General features: G+C 34.5%; 1 long non-coding RNA gene across 1 annotated transcript in view; it reads left to right on the top strand.

The window, feature by feature from the left end:
• The window catches only part of LOC143058974 (uncharacterized), a 399,737-nt gene that overhangs the window by 127,557 nt on the left and 253,197 nt on the right, over window positions 1-18,983 (top strand). The window lies entirely within an intron of this gene.

Here is an 18,983-nt window from a genome sequence, read left to right as displayed (position 1 = left end):
AATATACCGTTGTTTGTAAGGACACTTATGTAGTTTAGGTATCCAATACAGTGATGGAAGATCCAGTTCTTCATCTTTGGTTGAAATACCAAAGGAACAAAGAACAGACCTATGATTATCCAGGATTTCCTCTTTGGTAAGTGTCGTGAGGGTATATGTTGAGTTTCCAAGTGAATTGTCTATACCTAATTCGTTTATCAAGCAATTAATGTAGTGACTTTTACAGACAAAAACGATGTTATTTGGGGGTTTGTCTGCGGGGACAACAACATATTTATCATGGAGGTCGGATAAGTGTTTAGCAACATTTGGGTCTTTAAAGATTGACGTAGCATGGGCATTGATGGACCCATTCAGTTTCTTGATTCTGATTTGTATTAACGACCTCACTGCCTTAATCCATTCGGATAGAGTGTCTACGTCTTCCTTTTCACGTTTAGCCCATTGCCTGGCATAATCCTCGACTGAGTCCATCAAAATTTTAAAGTTGTATTTCCAATTGATGGATTTAGGCTCACGATATTTCGGACCTTTCGATAACACATTTCGTAGAGAAGTGTTATTAACAATGTTAAGGTCACCGGTAATAACGTGGCCAGCAGGATTATATATGAATTGGGAACTAGCACAAGTGCAATCAGGAGGTTTAGACTTGAAGTCGTCAATATCGAGATTCTGCAAAACGCGTTTGTAATTGAAAATTTTAGTTGCAATAGGTTTGGTATAGGTATAAGAAATTATTGGTACAGACTGGTCTTTGAAATAAGGAGGTATTTTCGATTGAACTAATTTATGATGAAGGATATTGCCTAGGTTGACGCCATCGAGACCTTTATTGGCAAAGGAAAGATTTAGAAAAGATCTTTTCTCTTTTTCATCTTTTCCAATGCGAACTGGCTTGAAAAGTCTGTGACTTGCAATATCCGAAATTATAGCTTGAAGTTTGTATTGGTTTGAATGAGGGTTTGTAACAGTGGATTCCAAACATAAATTGAACAGAGAATTAAGTTTTGAAAGGGGTAATGAATAAAGTTTCGTGCGAATGTGATGAATACCTAACGGCTTTTGTATGAATGACAGCAAGTCATTAATAGAGACATCATGCAGAGAAGGTGATGTATAATGACGATGACCATGACTGCGTCTACGTCGAGGAGTCGAGTTGAAAATATTCATCACATTCACCGAGTTACACGAAGGACTAGATAGAATACCTATACCATCAATTTTGTCATTGCAACCATACGGTGTTGCAGTTCCCAATTGTCTAATCCAGTAGTCTTCTTTTTGTCTACGGAGAGTCGTTGAAAGATTAGGATTGTTAGAGCTATGGTATATCTTTTCGATAATGCGAACTGTCATAGAAACGATGGAATGATCGGGCTGATTGAAATGCTGGTATAGAATGTCGTTAGCATTGAGGTTAATGTCTGATCTATGACCGCACATACGTTTGTTTAGCCTTCCTTTCGTTTCACCGACGTATACCAAGCCGCAAAGGTTGCACTCTAATCCGTAGACGACATTTATCGATTTACAATTCAGATCATCGTAACTTCTGGTAAAATATGACTTCTTGGTCAAATTGCTAGTGAATTCAGCATCTGTAATTAAAATAGCACATGTTTTGCAGCCTTTGGTCTCACATTTTGAAATGCGACAGTGTTGTACTGTGTCATCAAAAACCAAAATGTCTTTAAGGAGAACTGAACATGGCTGTATATGTGTAATATTGCTATTGTCACTAGGACGATGATCTGAATGAGTCGTGTTTGAGATATTTGTCATGTCTGGTGATGAGGGGACACCTGCCATATCAGACGACACCGTGTCCATGGTGACGTCTGTTTCGGACCTTTTTATACTGGGCGACGTCCGAGCCAGTTTCCTGTTTGATCTTCGTAAGTTCATGCAATTGTAGTTTTGCTACTGGGCGGATGATGTCCTCGGGGACAAAATGTCCACCAGCAGAGACATCAACCCAGTGGTAATAAAAGAGGGACGAAAGATACCAAAGGGACAGTCAAACTCGTAAATCTATAACAAACTGACAACGCCATGGCTAAAAATGAAAAAGACAAACAGAAAAACAATAGTATACATGACACAACATAGAAAACTAAAGAATAAACAACACGAACCCCACCAAAAACTAGGGGTGATCTCAGGTGCTCCGGAAGGGTAAGCAGATCCTGCTCCACATGTGACACCCGTCGTGTTGTTTATGTGATTACAAATCCGGTAAATAGTCTAATTCGGTAGGTCACATTCATGAAAGGGAAGGGGATTGTAGTTACGACGTAAGGAACATATCCGATATCATTTGTGAAACGGTTATTTCATAACGGTCAACCAATTCGTGATGGCGTCCGTAAAATTTACGAAGGGATGATTTCAACTTCACCATTTGGAACTCTTGGTTTAATAGCTTCCTTGTGAGCAGTAACCCTCTATCAAGAAAATCATGATAGGAAATGCAAGCACGGGAATATCGTATCAATTGGGAGATATATACCCCGTATGCAGGTGCTGCTGGAATGTTGCTACTTAGAAATGGAAAGTTCACAATTGGAAAGCTGAAATCATCTCTTTTGTCGTAAAGTTTAGTTTTCAATCGACCCTCATTGTCAATTTCTAGATGTAAGTCAAAATATGAAGCCGACTTAACTGTATCTGTAGTATCCTTTATCTCCAATTCGATGGGATAGATGCGTTCCACATAGTCACCAAATTTTGAATTGTTTAGTGAAAGAACGTCATCTATATAGCGGAAAGTGGAGTTAAAGGATATTGCTAACTTCTTATCTTTCTTCCTAAGAAGTTCCTGCATGAAGTCAGCCTCATAATAATAAAGAAACAAGTCGGCAAGTAGAGGGGCACAGTTTGTTCCCATTGGGATGCCGACAGTCTGTTGAAAAACACGTCCTCCGAACGTTACAAATATGTTGTCAATCAAGAAATCAAGCATCTTGATAATATCGGTTTCAGAGAATTTTTTGTTTGAATCAGAGTGATTCTTTACAAAGTATGATTTATCCCTCCCTAAGACAAGATACTTGTATCTACGTTGGCCATTCTTTTTTATGAAGCAAAGTAATACCAACTCTTTCAATTTGTCTTTTAGTTTGGAATGTGGAATACTTGTATAAAGAGTAGAAAAGTCAAATGTTTTAATACTGTTACAAGATGAAAGAGAGTTAGATTGTATGTACTCTAAAAGATCTTTGGAATTTTTAAGTATCCACATCTGATTCACGCCACCTCTAGAATAGGCAGTTTCACAATAACTTTGAAGCCCGTCTTTGATTGCTGATAAAATAGATGTTAATAATTTAGAAAGAGGTTTCGTGGAGCACTTGGAAGACCCAGCAATATACCGTTGTTTGTAAGGACACTTATGTAGTTTAGGTATCCAATACAGTGATGGAAGATCCAGTTCTTCATCTTTGGTTGAAATACCAAAGGAACAAAGAACAGACCTATGATTATCCAGGATTTCCTCTTTGGTAAGTGTCGTGAGGGTATATGTTGAGTTTCCAAGTGAATTGTCTATACCTAATTCGTTTATCAAGCAATTAATGTAGTGACTTTTACAGACAAAAACGATGTTATTTGGGGCTTTGTCTGCGGGGACAACAACATATTTATCATGGAGGTCGGATAAGTGTTTAGCAACATTTGGGTCTTTAAAGATTGACGTAGCATGGGCATTGATGGACCCATTCAGTTTCTTGATTCTGATTTGTATTAACGACCTCACTGCCTTAATCCATTCGGATAGAGTGTCTACGTCTTCCTTTTCACGTTTAGTCCATTGCCTGGCATAATCCTCGACTGAGTCCATCAAAATTTTAAAGTTGTATTTCCAATTGATGGATTTAGGCTCACGATATTTCGGACCTTTCGATAACACATTTCGTAGAGAAGTGTTATTAACAATGTTAAGGTCACCGGTAATAACGTGGCCAGCAGGATTATATATGAATTGGGAACTAGCACAAGTGCAATCAGGAGGTTTAGACTTGAAGTCGTCAATATCGAGATTCTGCAAAACGCGTTTGTAATTGAAAATTTTAGTTGCAATAGGTTTGGTATAGGTATAAGAAATTATTGGTACAGACTGGTCTTTGAAATAAGGAGGTATTTTCGATTGAACTAATTTATGATGAAGGATATTGCCTAGGTTGACGCCATCGAGACCTTTATTGGCAAAGGAAAGATTTAGAAAAGATCTTTTCTCTTTTTCATCTTTTCCAATGCGAACTGGCTTGAAAAGTCTGTGACTTGCAATATCCGAAATTATAGCTTGAAGTTTGTATTGGTTTGAATGAGGGTTTGTAACAGTGGATTCCAAACATAAATTGAACAGAGAATTAAGTTTTGAAAGGGGTAATGAATAAAGTTTCGTGCGAATGTGATGAATACCTAACGGCTTTTGTATGAATGACAGCAAGTCATTAATAGAGACATCATGCAGAGAAGGTGATGTATAATGACGATGACCATGACTGCGTCTACGTCGAGGAGTCGAGTTGAAAATATTCATCACATTCACCGAGTTACACGAAGGACTAGATAGAATACCTATACCATCAATTTTGTCATTGCAACCATACGGTGTTGCAGTTCCCAATTGTCTAATCCAGTAGTCTTCTTTTTGTCTACGGAGAGTCGTTGAAAGATTAGGATTGTTAGAGCTTTGGTATATCTTTTCGATAATGCGAACTGTCATAGAAACGATGGAATGATCGGGCTGATTGAAATGCTGGTATAGAATGTCGTTAGCATTGAGGTTAATGTCTGATCTATGACCGCACATACGTTTGTTTAGCCTTCCTTTCGTTTCACCGACGTATACCAAGCCGCAAAGGTTGCACTCTAATCCGTAGACGACATTTATCGATTTACAATTCAGATCATCGTAACTTCTGGTAAAATATGACTTCTTGGTCAAATTGCTAGTGAATTCAGCATCTGTAATTAAAATAGCACATGTTTTGCAGCCTTTGGTCTCACATTTTGAAATGCGACAGTGTTGTACTGTGTCATCAAAAACCAAAATGTCTTTAAGGAGAACTGAACATGGCTGTATATGTGTAATATTGCTATTGTCACTAGGACGATGATCTGAATGAGTCGTGATGGAGATATTTGTCATGTCTGGTGATGAGGGGACACCTGCCATATCAGATGACACCGTGTCCATGGTGACGTCTGTTTCGGACCTTTTTATACTGGGCGACGTCCGAGCCAGTTTCCTGTTTGATCTTCGTAAGTTCATGCAATTGTAGTTTTGCTACTGGGCGGATGATGTCCTCGGGGACAAAATGTCCACCAGCAGAGACATCAACCCAGTGGTAATAAAAGAGGGACGAAAGATACCAATGGGACAGTCAAACTCATAAATCTAAAACAAACTGACAACGCCATGGCTAAAAATGAAAAAGACAAACAGAAAAACAATAGTATACATGACACAACATAGAAAACTAAAGAATAAACAACACGAACCCCACCAAAAACTAGGGGTGATCTCAGGTGCTCCGGAAGGGTAAGCAGATCCTGCTCCACATGTGACACCCGTCGTGTTGTTTATGTGATTACAAATCCGGTAAATAGTCTAATTCGGTAGGTCACATTCATGAAAGGGAAGGGGATTGTAGTTACGACGTAAGGAACATATCCGATATCATTTGTGAAACGGTTATTTCATAACGGTCAACCAACTCGTGATGGCGTCCGTAAAATTTACGAAGGGATGATTTCAACTTCACCATTTGGAACTCTTGGTTTAATAGCTTCCTTGTGAGCAGTAACCCTCTATCAAGAAAATCATGATAGGAAATGCAAGCACGGGAATATCGTATCAATTGGGAGATATATACCCCGTATGCAGGTGCTGCTGGAATGTTGCTACTTAGAAATGGAAAGTTCACAATTGGAAAGCTGAAATCATCTCTTTTGTCGTAAAGTTTAGTTTTCAATCGACCCTCATTGTCAATTTCTAGATGTAAGTCAAAATATGAAGCCGACTTAACTGTATCTGTAGTATCCTTTATCTCCAATTCGATGGGATAGATGCGTTCCACATAGTCACCAAATTTTGAATTGTTTAGTGAAAGAACGTCATCTATATAGCGGAAAGTGGAGTTAAAGGATATTGCTAACTTCTTATCTTTCTTCCTAAGAAGTTCCTGCATGAAGTCAGCCTCATAATAATAAAGAAACAAGTCGGCAAGTAGAGGGGCACAGTTTGTTCCCATTGGGATGCCGACAGTCTGTTGAAAAACACGTCCTCCGAACGTTACAAATATGTTGTCAATCAAGAAATCAAGCATCTTGATAATATCGGTTTCAGAGAATTTTTTGTTTGAATCAGAGTGATTCTTTACAAAGTATGATTTATCCCTCCCTAAGACAAGATACTTGTATCTACGTTGGCCATTCTTTTTTATGAAGCAAAGTAATACCAAAGGTCAACAGATGAAGTTTGTTCATCCTACCAAATTAGACTATTTACCGGGTTTGTAATTAAATTAGCAACAGAATGAGTGCCACCTGTGGAGCAGGATCAGCTTACCCTACCGGAGCACCTGAGATCAATCTCAGTTATTGGTGGGGTTCGTATTGCTAAGTCTTTATTTTCCGATGTTGCGTTTTGTGTATTATTATTTGTATGTGTGTCTTTTTCTTTTGTAGTCCTGGCGTTGTCAGTTTAATATTTATCTATAAGTTTTAAGGTCAATCTGGTATATAAACTCATCATAGATACCAGGACTAAATTTAGTATATACGCCAGACACGCGTTTCGTCTACAAAAGACTCATCAGTGACGCTCGAATCCCAAAAAGTGAAAAAGGCCAAATAAAGTAAGAAGTTGAAGAGCATTGAGGACCAAAATTCCTAAAAGTTTTGCCAAATACAGCTAAAGTAATCTATGCCTGAGGTACAAAAGCCTCAGTATTTCAAAAAATTCAAAAATTTGTCAACAATAAATTTATAAATATAACCATATCAATGACAATTCATGTCAGCACAAAAACTGCTGACTACTGGGCTTGTGATACTCTCGGGGTAATAAATCTCCACCAGCAGTGGCATCGACCCAGTGGTTGTAAATAAACCCATCATATATACCAGGACCAAATTTAGTATATACGCTAGATGCGCGTTTCGTCTACAAAAGACTCAAAAGTGACGCTCGAATCCAAAAAAGTTAAAAAGGACAAATAAAGTACGAAGTTGAAGAGCATTGACGACAAAAATTCCTAAAAGCTTTGCCAAATACAGCTAAGGCAATCTAAGACGGGCTTCAAAGTTATTGTGAAACTGCCTATTCTAGAGGTGGCGTGAATCAGATGTGGATACTTAAAAATTCCAAAGATCTTTTAGAGTACATACAATCTAACTCTCTTTCATCTTGTAACAGTATTAAAACATTTGACTTCTCTACTCTTTACACAAGTATTCCACATTCCAAACTTAAAGACAAATTAAAAGAGTTGGTATTACTTTGCTTCATAAAAAAGAATGGCCAACGTAGATACAAGTATCTTGTCTTAGGGAGGGATAAATCCTACTTTGTAAAGAATCACTCTGATTCAAATAAAAAATTCTCTGAAACCGATATTATCAAGATGCTTGATTTCTTGATTGACAACATATTTGTTACGTTCGGAGGACGTGTTTTTCAACAGACTGTCGGCATACCAATGGGAACAAACTGTGCCCCTCTACTTGCTGACTTGTTTCTTTATTATTATGAGGCTGACTTCATGCAGGAACTTCTTAGGAAGAAAGATAAGAAGTTAGCAATATCCTTTAACTCTACTTTCCGCTATATAGATGACGTTCTTTCACTGAACAATTCAAAATTTGGTGACTATGTGGAACGCATCTATCCCATCGAATTGGAGATAAAGGATACTACAGATACAGTTAAGTCAGCTTCATATCTTGACTTACATCTAGAAATTGACAATGAGGGTCGGTTGAAGACAAAACTTTACGACAAAAGAGATGATTTCAGCTTTCCAATTGTGAACTTTCCATTTCTAAGTAGCAACATTCCAGCAGCACCTGCATACGGGGTATATATCTCTCAATTGATACGATATTCCCGTGCTTGCATTTCCTATCATGATTTTCTTGATAGAGGGTTACTGCTCACAAGGAAGCTATTAAATCAAGAGTTCCAAATGGTGAAGTTGAAATCATCCCTTCGTAAATTTTACGGACGCCATCACGAGTTGGTTGACCGTTATGGAATAACCATTTCACAAATGATATCGGATATGTTCCTCACGTCGTAACTACAATCCCCTTCCCTTTCATGAATTTGACCTACCGAATTAGACTATTTACCGGATTTGTAATCACATAAGCAACACGACGGGTGCCGCATGTGGAGCAGGATCTGCTTACCCTTCCGGAGCACCTGAGATCACCCCTAGTTTTTGGTGGGGTTCGTGTTGTTTATTCTTTAGTTTTCTATGTTGTGTCATGTGTACTATTGTTTTTCTGTTTGTCTTTTTCATTTGTAGCCATGGCGTTGTCAGTTTGTTTTAGATTTATGAGTTTGACTGTCCCTTTGGTATCTTTCGTCCCTCTTCTATGCCTGAGGTAGAAAAGCCTTAGTATTTCAAAGTATCTTTCACCCCTCTTTTTCAATGTTTTGTCCACAATTGTGTTTTAATGAAGTAATTATCTAATAAGAATAAATGTTTAACAAAAATATTAAACTCAACGGTAAATTCAAAAGAGGTAATTCCATATATAAACAAAATAAATCACAAAAATACTGAACTCTGAAGAAAATTTAATCGGAAAGCCCCTAATCACATGGCATAATCAAATGACATAACACATCAAAAACAAATGGACAACGACTGTCATATTCCTGATTTGGTACAGGCATTTTTAAATGTTGGAAATGGTGGACTGAACCTGGTTTTATAGCGCTAAACCGCTCACTTGTACGACATAAAATCGAACGTTTGCTTATATCATCCAAGGAACGAACGGAAAAAAAATGTAATATTATTGACTAGTTACAGACATTTTCCGGAATTTTTTTTTTTTGGAAAATGCGGTAAATTATATTTTTATTGCTGTATTGTTCTTGTTTATTTCTACTCACATTCATTTTGTGTGTACCATTAATGATGACCTACTTCTTGAACTCTCAGTAATTATCTGTAATGGTAATTACAAAATAAATAGATAAAAAAGCGACATTCACGCATAAAAAAGAATTCATCATAGACGAGCGTTTCGTCTTCAAAAGACGCATCAGTGACGCTCGAATCAGTCAGTAAAAAACTAAATGAAGCCTTTGGTTTTTTTTTTTATACATGCAATATATCTACTTAAAGAAACAGGTAGGCTTTTAAAATCAACAATTATATAAAAAGTTGGTTTTGTAAAACGTGAGTATAGGACATAATAATATCTTTGTTTTCTGTAACACCAACAAGCAGGCTATGATTGCAATTATTGTAACAAACCATATTATAATTCTTTAATTTACAACATAGAGACATAAAATAAAATAAATCCGTCCGCCAATTGAATTTTACTTCGTTGTTGGGAATACACAATATATTTGTTTATATATTTGTGTATGTTTGTTTTGTTCATGTTTAGTTTTCAATATTATAATGGAAGTTGATGCAGCTGTCATACCAGTGAGAGGTTAAGCTAGCTATAAAACCAGGTTCAATCCACCATTTTCTTATGTAGAAAATGCCCTTTCCAAGTCAGGAATATGACATTTGTTATCCATTCGTTTGATGTGTTTGAGATTTGATTTTGCCATTTCATGTCAGTTTTATTTTTTATTTTTACCTTTTCCTATAATTTCAACAAAAAGATGCACTACAATGCGAGATGTATGCACTATAAAAAAGAAGATGTGGTATAATTGCCAATGAGACAACTGACCACAAGAGACCAAATGACACAGACATTAACAACTATAGGTCACAGTACGGCCTTAAACAATGAGCAAAGCCCATACCACATAGTCAGCTATAAAAGACCCTGATAAGATAATGTAAAACAATTCAAACGAGAAAACTAACGGCCTTATTTATATTAAAAAATGAACAAAAAACAAATATGTAACACATAAACAAACGACCACTGAATTACACTGTCTAGTTATACTGAGTTTAGCGTTAAGGCAATATTTGCACATACAAGAATTTATCTTAATAGAAATCCAATCTTATCTTATTTTCTTATCTATTATCTTATCTTATTATCTTATCTTATTATCAGATCTTATTATCTTATCTTTTTATCTTATCTTATTATCTTATCTTATTATCTTATCTTATTATCATATCTATTATCTTATCTTATCCTCATATCTTACTATCTTATTATCTTATCTTATTATCTTATCTTATCTTATCTATTTATCTTATCTTATCATCTGATCTTAATATCTTATCTTATTATCTTATCTTATTGTCTTATCTTAGTATCTTATATTATTATCTTATCATATTATCTTATCTCATTACCTTATCTATTATCTTCTCTTATTATCTTCTCTTATTATCTTATCTTAAGATCTTATTTTATTATCTTATTTATTATCTTATCTTATTATCTTAGTATCTTATCTTATTATCTTATTATCTTATCTTATTATCTTATCTTATTATCTTATCTTATTATCTTATCTTATTATCTTATCTTATCTGTATATGCCTCTTGTAAAAGGTAATGAAAGATTAAATTATCCTTGATTAATTCTAATAGATGTTTGCTCATTTTGATCAGGCATGTTTGCTGTCATCATTTATTCGTTTTATGAAAACTAGCTCCGTACCCTTGACTAAGTATATTGCAAATGCATAAAATTTACCTAAGGACACATATAAGACTGTTGTCTGCTCTATGGTCGGGTTGTTGTCTCTTTGGCACATTCCCTATTTCCATTCTCAATTTTATTTAGTATATCACATAATGATAATGACGAATACAAAAGGAAGATAACACCAGTACTAAACTCTAAGGAAAATTGTAAAGGGGAAGTCCCTAAGCAAATAGCAAAATCAAAAGCTCAAACACATCAAACGAATGGATAACAATTATAATATTCCTGAAGTTCGTTAATGTTTTTTCAAATGTAGATTATGGTAGATTAAATTTAGTTTTATATAGCTTGATTAACTTCTCATTTGCATGATAGTTGCATTTAAAATATATTACAAATGCATCCAATTAAACGAAGAGCGAACATAATTATAACAACAAATAATGATGAAAACAAGTAACAAAAGTAACAATTTTAAAATGATACGCACCTTTAAATTCTTCGACAAAAGTAGAGTTCTGTCAAACGTTATCTGCCAATGTTCTTATATAGGCATCAATAGGCAATCCTCGGGTGACTCCGCTGTTAGATTAGGCTCGGAATCGGCAGTCCTCGGGTGACTCCGCTGTTAGATTAGGCACGGAATCGGCCGAGTTGTGACGAATGATATAGGCATATTAACGATTTGTTATTGATCTTTAGTAAGATCACAGATAAGGACGTGGTATGATAACCAATTAGATAACTCTTCACCAAAGAACAAATGATGTAGAAACTGAAAATAATTGTTTATTGGTATATGATTTGCATTTGCCGAGTACCTTAGCAACGGAAAGTTTCATTTCTCGGTCATTGTACAATTATATATATATATATATATATATAAATATTGTGTTAATTATATCACATCGCAGTCATAATAATTAAAAGTACTTATGCTCATTGTAAAATGTCACTTCACTTATACATCTTGCCATATATACCATTTCATTACAATAAAGTGTGCGCTAGATGTGTTCGTTAATGAAACTAGAATTAGTAATTGAAAATTTTTCAAACATGTTCTTTTTGCATTGAGTTATAAAATAAGGTTGAACACATGCACAGTTCTCGAATCAAAAATATTCCTTCTTTCTTTTTTTTTTTATCTTTTATTTGTTTTTCAATAGTCAGGATTTAACAAACATGTACCCCTACACTACCACCTGACAATGGTATCTAGGGGTTACATATAGAAAATAATTCAGTATACAATTCATATCACTGACATATAAGTTTTATTTCGTAATATTCTCTCGCTCTCTGACTTTCTCCCATACAATACAAATACTCATTTGTTTTGCTACAATATGTATCTTGACTTACATTTTAAAAATATATATTTAAAGACAAAAAAAAATCAAAAGCTAAAGGATAAATTTTTGCTCATAATATATATAAAAAAGAAAAAGAAAATTTCTCATTTATATGAAACAATATTTAAATAAATATCACATGTAAAAGAGACAAAAATTGTTTACCCACTTGGACTATATTCCTGACTTACATACATAACCTTATGAAGAAAGTGGTGATATAAATCTGGCATTATAGCTAGCAAGCTGAACCTCCAACTTGTATGATAGGTGCAAAAAAAATATTATTTTGGCAATAATGTTAACCATAATATCAAAATAAAATAATAAAAGCCTGGTACATATAAAAAATATTAAAAAATCATCAAAGACATACTAGTAAAGTAATAAATAGACGTGCATTTTGTGTACACAATAGTACCATAGTGACTGTAATCATTTAGGTTGGTCCACTCCGTAAAATATCCAGTATGCCTTCGGAATATGCAAATACTAACGGTCGGTATGAGCTGATAATGGCCTTGAACTTGAACGTTTCTGTTCCCGGTTTTTCGAACGTCCACATACGGTACCAGATTTTATATATGAAGTACGCCAACCAATTACAATCAAGGGTATGAACAAATGACTACCAAAACATTGTTTCAAATCTAACTTAGTCCATATCTGCATGTAAGTTGAAAAACCTTGGTATGTCAAACGATTGTACAGATTGATAAACAGATAATATACAGAAATTAACCGTATACATTATATTTCAAGGCAACACAGAAGTGCCGAATTACTACTAGTTGTTCGTATTATGCTATAATCTAGATCCTTTTTTATTTGATCAGCTCTTCAATGATTGTATTTGTTTTTGAAGAAATATTTGTTGTCGAAACATGCATTTAGTGCAGTAAAATTGATATCGTTTATATTATCACAGCATATTACATGTTCCAGATGAGGTAAAGATCTTAAAAGGGGGGAAAAAGATACCAGAGGGACATTAAAACTCATAGATCGAAAATAAACTGACAACGCCATGGCTAAAAAAGAAAAAGACAAACATTTTTGCGATTTCACTTTTTATGTAATTTTGAATAGCGTTCTTTTCCTATTGACACAAGAAAAAAAATATACATACCGTAAAGTCAGCATTAATAAACTCATCATAGATACTCTGATTGAAAGTTTGTTCGCCAGTCTCGCGGGTTTTTTTCTACAAAAATCTCATTAGTCACGTTCTAAACAAAACATGGCATGAAAAATGTGAAACAATTCAAGCGATAAAAATAGCTGCCCAATTCTTAACAATAGAATTTTTAAAAACAAATAAGACACAAATGAACCAACGACAACCATCGAATTTAAGGCTCCTGAGATTGGACAGGCACATGACGAATATGGCGGGTTTTACCTAATGTTGCTGCTAAAGGAAGGGCGAAAGATACTCATTAATCGAAGATAAAGTGACAATGCCTTGGTAAAAAAAGAAAAAAAAAAAACAGAGAAACAATAGTACAAAAAATACAACTTAAAAAAACAAAGACTAAGCAACACGAACCCCACTTTTAAAACTGTTGGTGATCTCAGGTACGCCGAGAGGGTACGCAGGTGTTGCTCATGTTAGTTCAAACCCCTTAATGAGTCTAATTCGATTGGTCACATTCGTGAAAAGGAACGGGATTGTAGTTACCACATAAGGAATATCCACTTTCATCTGTAAAATGTATATTTCATAACGGTCAAACGACTCGTGATGACGTCCGTAAAATTTAGGAAGGGATGATTTAAATTTTTTGAAACTCTTGGTTTCATATGCCAACATGATGTTATTTCTAGAGCTTACCATCTACTGAGTGATACATGTCACATGCGTCAGGAGCCATTTATAACTTATAAAGTTATTGACCTTTTATTCGAAGGGTTGTAATCCATGAAATATTCAATGTTTCTGTATTGACAAAGCTTATGATTAATGACTTACACCCGACTGTTGGTATGGTTCATGCAGCTCAGCCTTTCTTTTCTATGCAGTGTTTTATGTAATGATGTTTGTCTTTTTTGTCGTTTTTTTTCTCTGCCACTGCATTTTCAGTTTGTGTTCGACTTATGAGATATGTGTGCCTTTTGGTATGTTTTGACCTCTGTTTGATAAAACATTTTTTATGACCGTTTTTGGTTGAAAAAGACTATAAACATGAATTGTAAGTTATAAATATAGTCCAGTCAAACTAAGTTTGAACCTCAAACTAATTGCAACAGAAAATGTTTTAGTTATAATCTAAAGCATTAAGTAAAAAATATAGATATAGTCATGGCCAGTAAAAAATTAGAAAAAAATGTAAATTATTTTAAAAAGAGATCGATATGAAATAATTGATACTGTTTTATATAAGTACGCTTAATACATATATTAATAATACAACAGTATGGAGTGCACTACAGTTAACGTGCAATTAATACACTTTACTCATCGTTAATAAGGTATAAAATTGAGAATGGAAATGGGGAATGTGTCAAAGAGACAACAACCCGACCATAGAGCAGATACTCGCCCACCAATGGGTTTTCAGTGCAGCGAGAACTCCCGCACCCGGAGGCGTCCTACAGCTGGCCCCTAAACAAATATGCATACTAGTTCAGTGATAATGGACGTCATAATAAACTCCGAATTATACAAAGGAACTAACAAAGGCCAGAGACTCCTGAAAATCAGGACAAATATTGTCATTGAACTATTGAATACTATACATGTTATTTGATAATTACACAAAGAAACCTGTACGTACACCAGTGATTATAGTGACATATCGTTTTCATATTGTTAGATCTTTGTGCATTATCGAAGGCAGTAAAGTGACATATAGTAAACTTAATCTACGTAATAAAGTATCTCATTAATGCCGATACATTAGCAATTATAACACATCTTATTTCTACACCTTTTTATAATGACAGGAAAGATATAATTACATTAATATTTACCCAGTTTTAATCCGTTTCTATGAATAAGGTATGGATTCAATTGAAGACAGATGTTTCTTTGTTACATACGTGTTTGTTTTATAAGAAAATAACACAAGTTGACTGCTGTATCTCATTTTTTTTTTAAACTTTTACCAATGATGTCTGTTTGTTTTGTTCACACATTGTTGTCAATATAATGGAATATTATACGACTGTCATACAAGTGAGCGGTTAGTCTCGCTATTGGTTAAACCAGGTTAAGTTCATCGTTTTCTACATACGAAAATTCCTGTACCAAGTCAGGAATTTGACAATTCTTATCATTTCGTGTGATGTGTATGAGCTTTTGCTTTTGATTTTGTCATTTGATTAGGGACTTTCCATTTTTTGAATTTTCATCAGAGATCAGTATTTTTGTGATTTTACTTTTGTGTATAAGTTTCTGTTTTGTGTTTGCTCGCTATGTCTTTGGAATTAAACTGACTGACTTTTACAATTTTTCTTTCCCCATACAAATGTAAAATAATTGATTTATTGTGCAATATGAGTGACTTTTAAAAAGTATGGGCAGTTGAAGACAGATCTTTGACGTCACAGAATTGAATTTCAGAGGAAAGCAAAACGAAATTGACGTCATAATTACACGTTGATTAAAATGAAATAATCAATAGGTCAGGAAAGGAATACATCAAATATGAATTAAAGATATAATTATAAAACACGAAAGTATGCCTTTAGTTACTGTACTCCCGAGTAAATTCATAAATCAAGTTCATATATGAGTAAAGGCATAATCTAGTTAGACGGATTAAATTTGAAAATTTGTTTTGTTTTACATTGTCTTATCGGGGCCTTTTATAGCTGACTATGTGGTATGGGCTTTATTCATTTTTGAAGGCCCTACGGTGACCTATAGCTGTTAATGTCTGTGTCATTGTGGTCTCTTGTGGACAGTCGTCTCATTGGCAATCATACCACATCTTCTTTTTTTATAAGTACAAGAAAATAAACAAATAATCATTCAAATCACGAATAGACAAATTGATACAGTTATTTACGGTGGTACCAAACACATTGTCTAAAATTGATTTGGTTTTTTTAATTTTCATCAATTTAGACAAATTATTTTCTTTTACCGTTTGACAAAAAAAAAAATTCAAAAAACTTAGACCACACACTTTGTCTGAAAAATTTCATTGGATATATAGCAGTTTTGAAGACTAATTTTGCTCATTGAGAAGCTTTATATTTCCTTAACAATAGAACATATTCAAAACGTTACGTGGATTTTACTGAGTTATCTCCCTGTAGTACTATGTACCACCCTAATTTATCATTCACGGATACGGATACTTACATTTCTTTGCGGTCCTATATTTGACATAACAGTTTTCTATATTAAGTAAAATTGTAAATGGCAATAAGGAATATGTAAAGAAACAACAACCCGACCAAAAACAACCAAAAAGCATAAAACATCCGAAGGACACCAATGGGTCTTTAAAGAAAATGGAACGTCACCATCAAAAAATTTATAATTAATGATAGGAAATGAAAAGACGACTCTTTTATCATGTACTTTTGTATTAAGCTTCCCGTTAAAGATATATATAACAAGATCCAGGAAAGGACAGTGTTCATTGTAAGTATGAGCTTTATTTAAAGTCAGTTTGGCAGGAGATATCTCTTTACGTTACATACTGAAGTCATCACTATTGAGAGCCAATATATCATCCAAATATCTAAAAGTGTTATAAATTTTGAGGCATTTGTTGTATTTAATTAGTAAATAAAGTGCTGAGAGGCATAAAGATACAAGGTGACATTCAAAAAGAGGGCAGAAAGATACCAGAGGTACATTCAAACTCATAGATAAAAAAAACTGACAATGCTGTGATGGCTAAAACAGAATAAAACAAACAATGAAACACAAGAAAAAAAATAGAAAACATAAGACTAAGCAACACGAACCCCGTAAAAAACTGGGAGTGAGCTCATGTGTTCAAGGAAGATAAGCAGATCCTGCTCCACATGTTGCACCCTAAAAACTCATTGATAAATTGGCAACTTCCGTTCATTGAAGAAAAACTAAAGCCAACGAAAACACAAGAAAATATTTACAAAACATTTACAGCGGATTCCATTGAGTGTGTAGCGAAAGGTTATATCTTTGGTTAGCTTGCTTGTTAGCTGAACCGTGAAGTCATTGTTATGTTAGGTATACTACCCTCCTTTCAAAGTAGCATAGTCCAACAGACAGATCAATTTGTTTTCTGTCGGACTAGTCTATTCTTAAAGTAGGATAGTTTACCTAACCTAACAATGACTTCACAGTTCAGCTAACAAGCAAGCTAACCAAAAATATTACCTTTGGCTACACACTCGATGGAATCCGCTGTAACAACAGACTAAAGATTACGCAACAACATGAACAAGATCCCCACGAAACCTGAGTTTTTAAGAAGTTTCATATACTCAGGGAGGATAAGCAATTCTGCCTCACAACTGGTTCTGATCGTGTTTCTCATGATAAGTAAGAATTCGTTGGTGAGTCTCATTCGATGATAACAGAGTAGATGGAATAAGACTGGATTCTGATACTTCAATTAGAAAAAAATAAAATACTAGTAAGTAGCAAAAATACTGAACTAAATAGAAAATTCAAAGCGGAAATTCCATTTATCAAATTACAAAATGAAAACGACGAACAATTGGAAAACAAGTGAGGCCCCTCATGGGGGGGGGGGGGGGGGTCCTAGTAATCACATAATCACCATTTTTTTGCCCATATAATCACATAATCATTAAATATTTGCTTATCTTTAGTAATCAAATAATCATAAACTAAAAATACAGTCCTAGGTAATCAAATAATCATGAAATATTTGGCTTAATAATCAAATAATCATTAAAAAAACGGCCAAGTAATCACATAATCAAAAACCCCATGAGGGCCCTCACAAGTGTCACATTTCAGAATTTGTGCAGGAATTTTCCTCTGAATAAACGAGTACAAATGAAGATTAACCCTGGCTTTGAAGGCAACTAAACCTCGAACATATCCGTAGTCAACTGTGACACAGATATTTGATAGAGGTCAACTAAACTCGTGGTGACTTTCTAAGGAATAAATTCAACTGCTCTTCAACTTTTTACTTTATTTGGCCTTTTTAACTTTTTTGGATTCGAGCGTCACTGATGAGTCTTTTTGTAGACGAAACGCGCGTCTGGCGTATTTACAAAATTTAGTCTTGGTATCTATGATGAGTTTATTTTCAACTAGTCTACTCTATTTCAAGTGTTTCACAATTGAGCTATTCTATGGTGGCCAGTTCTTATTGGTGGAGGATGTCGGAGTGCCCGGAGAATACAAACGACCTTCGATAGGAAAACTAACAATCCTAGTCAATAAATATTGCAGTCGATTACACCCGCACGAGCGGAATTCAAACCCACAACCTCAGTGTTTACTGGCTAGTGATTACATTAGTATCTACTTAGACCACTCGTTCACTGAGGCCCCTAAGTGTTTTACGAGATTAAATACCAAGTACACATGCAATCTATCCACTAGTGATGAGTCTAAACATTTTATGCAGAAAATAAAGATATGAAGGTAACGCCTATAATCATAAATCATGTTCTGAAAATAACGTAGCAGATTAAAGGACTACGAGTAATTATTGTTTATATCATAATTGTGTATGTGCGTGTTTGCGTGTATTTGTTGGTTGTCTCTATTTATTTATATATTCTGCAAAGAAGTTTTATTATATCTAAATTTGAACATATAAAACTAAAACAAAAAGTTTATTAAAATTATTTCTTATAGCAAAACTGCTATT

Source organism: Mytilus galloprovincialis, chromosome 14, assembly GCF_965363235.1.
Source record: "Mytilus galloprovincialis chromosome 14, xbMytGall1.hap1.1, whole genome shotgun sequence".
Taxonomy (NCBI): domain Eukaryota; kingdom Metazoa; phylum Mollusca; class Bivalvia; order Mytilida; family Mytilidae; genus Mytilus; species Mytilus galloprovincialis.
This window is presented reverse-complemented; position numbering and strand designations above follow the sequence as displayed.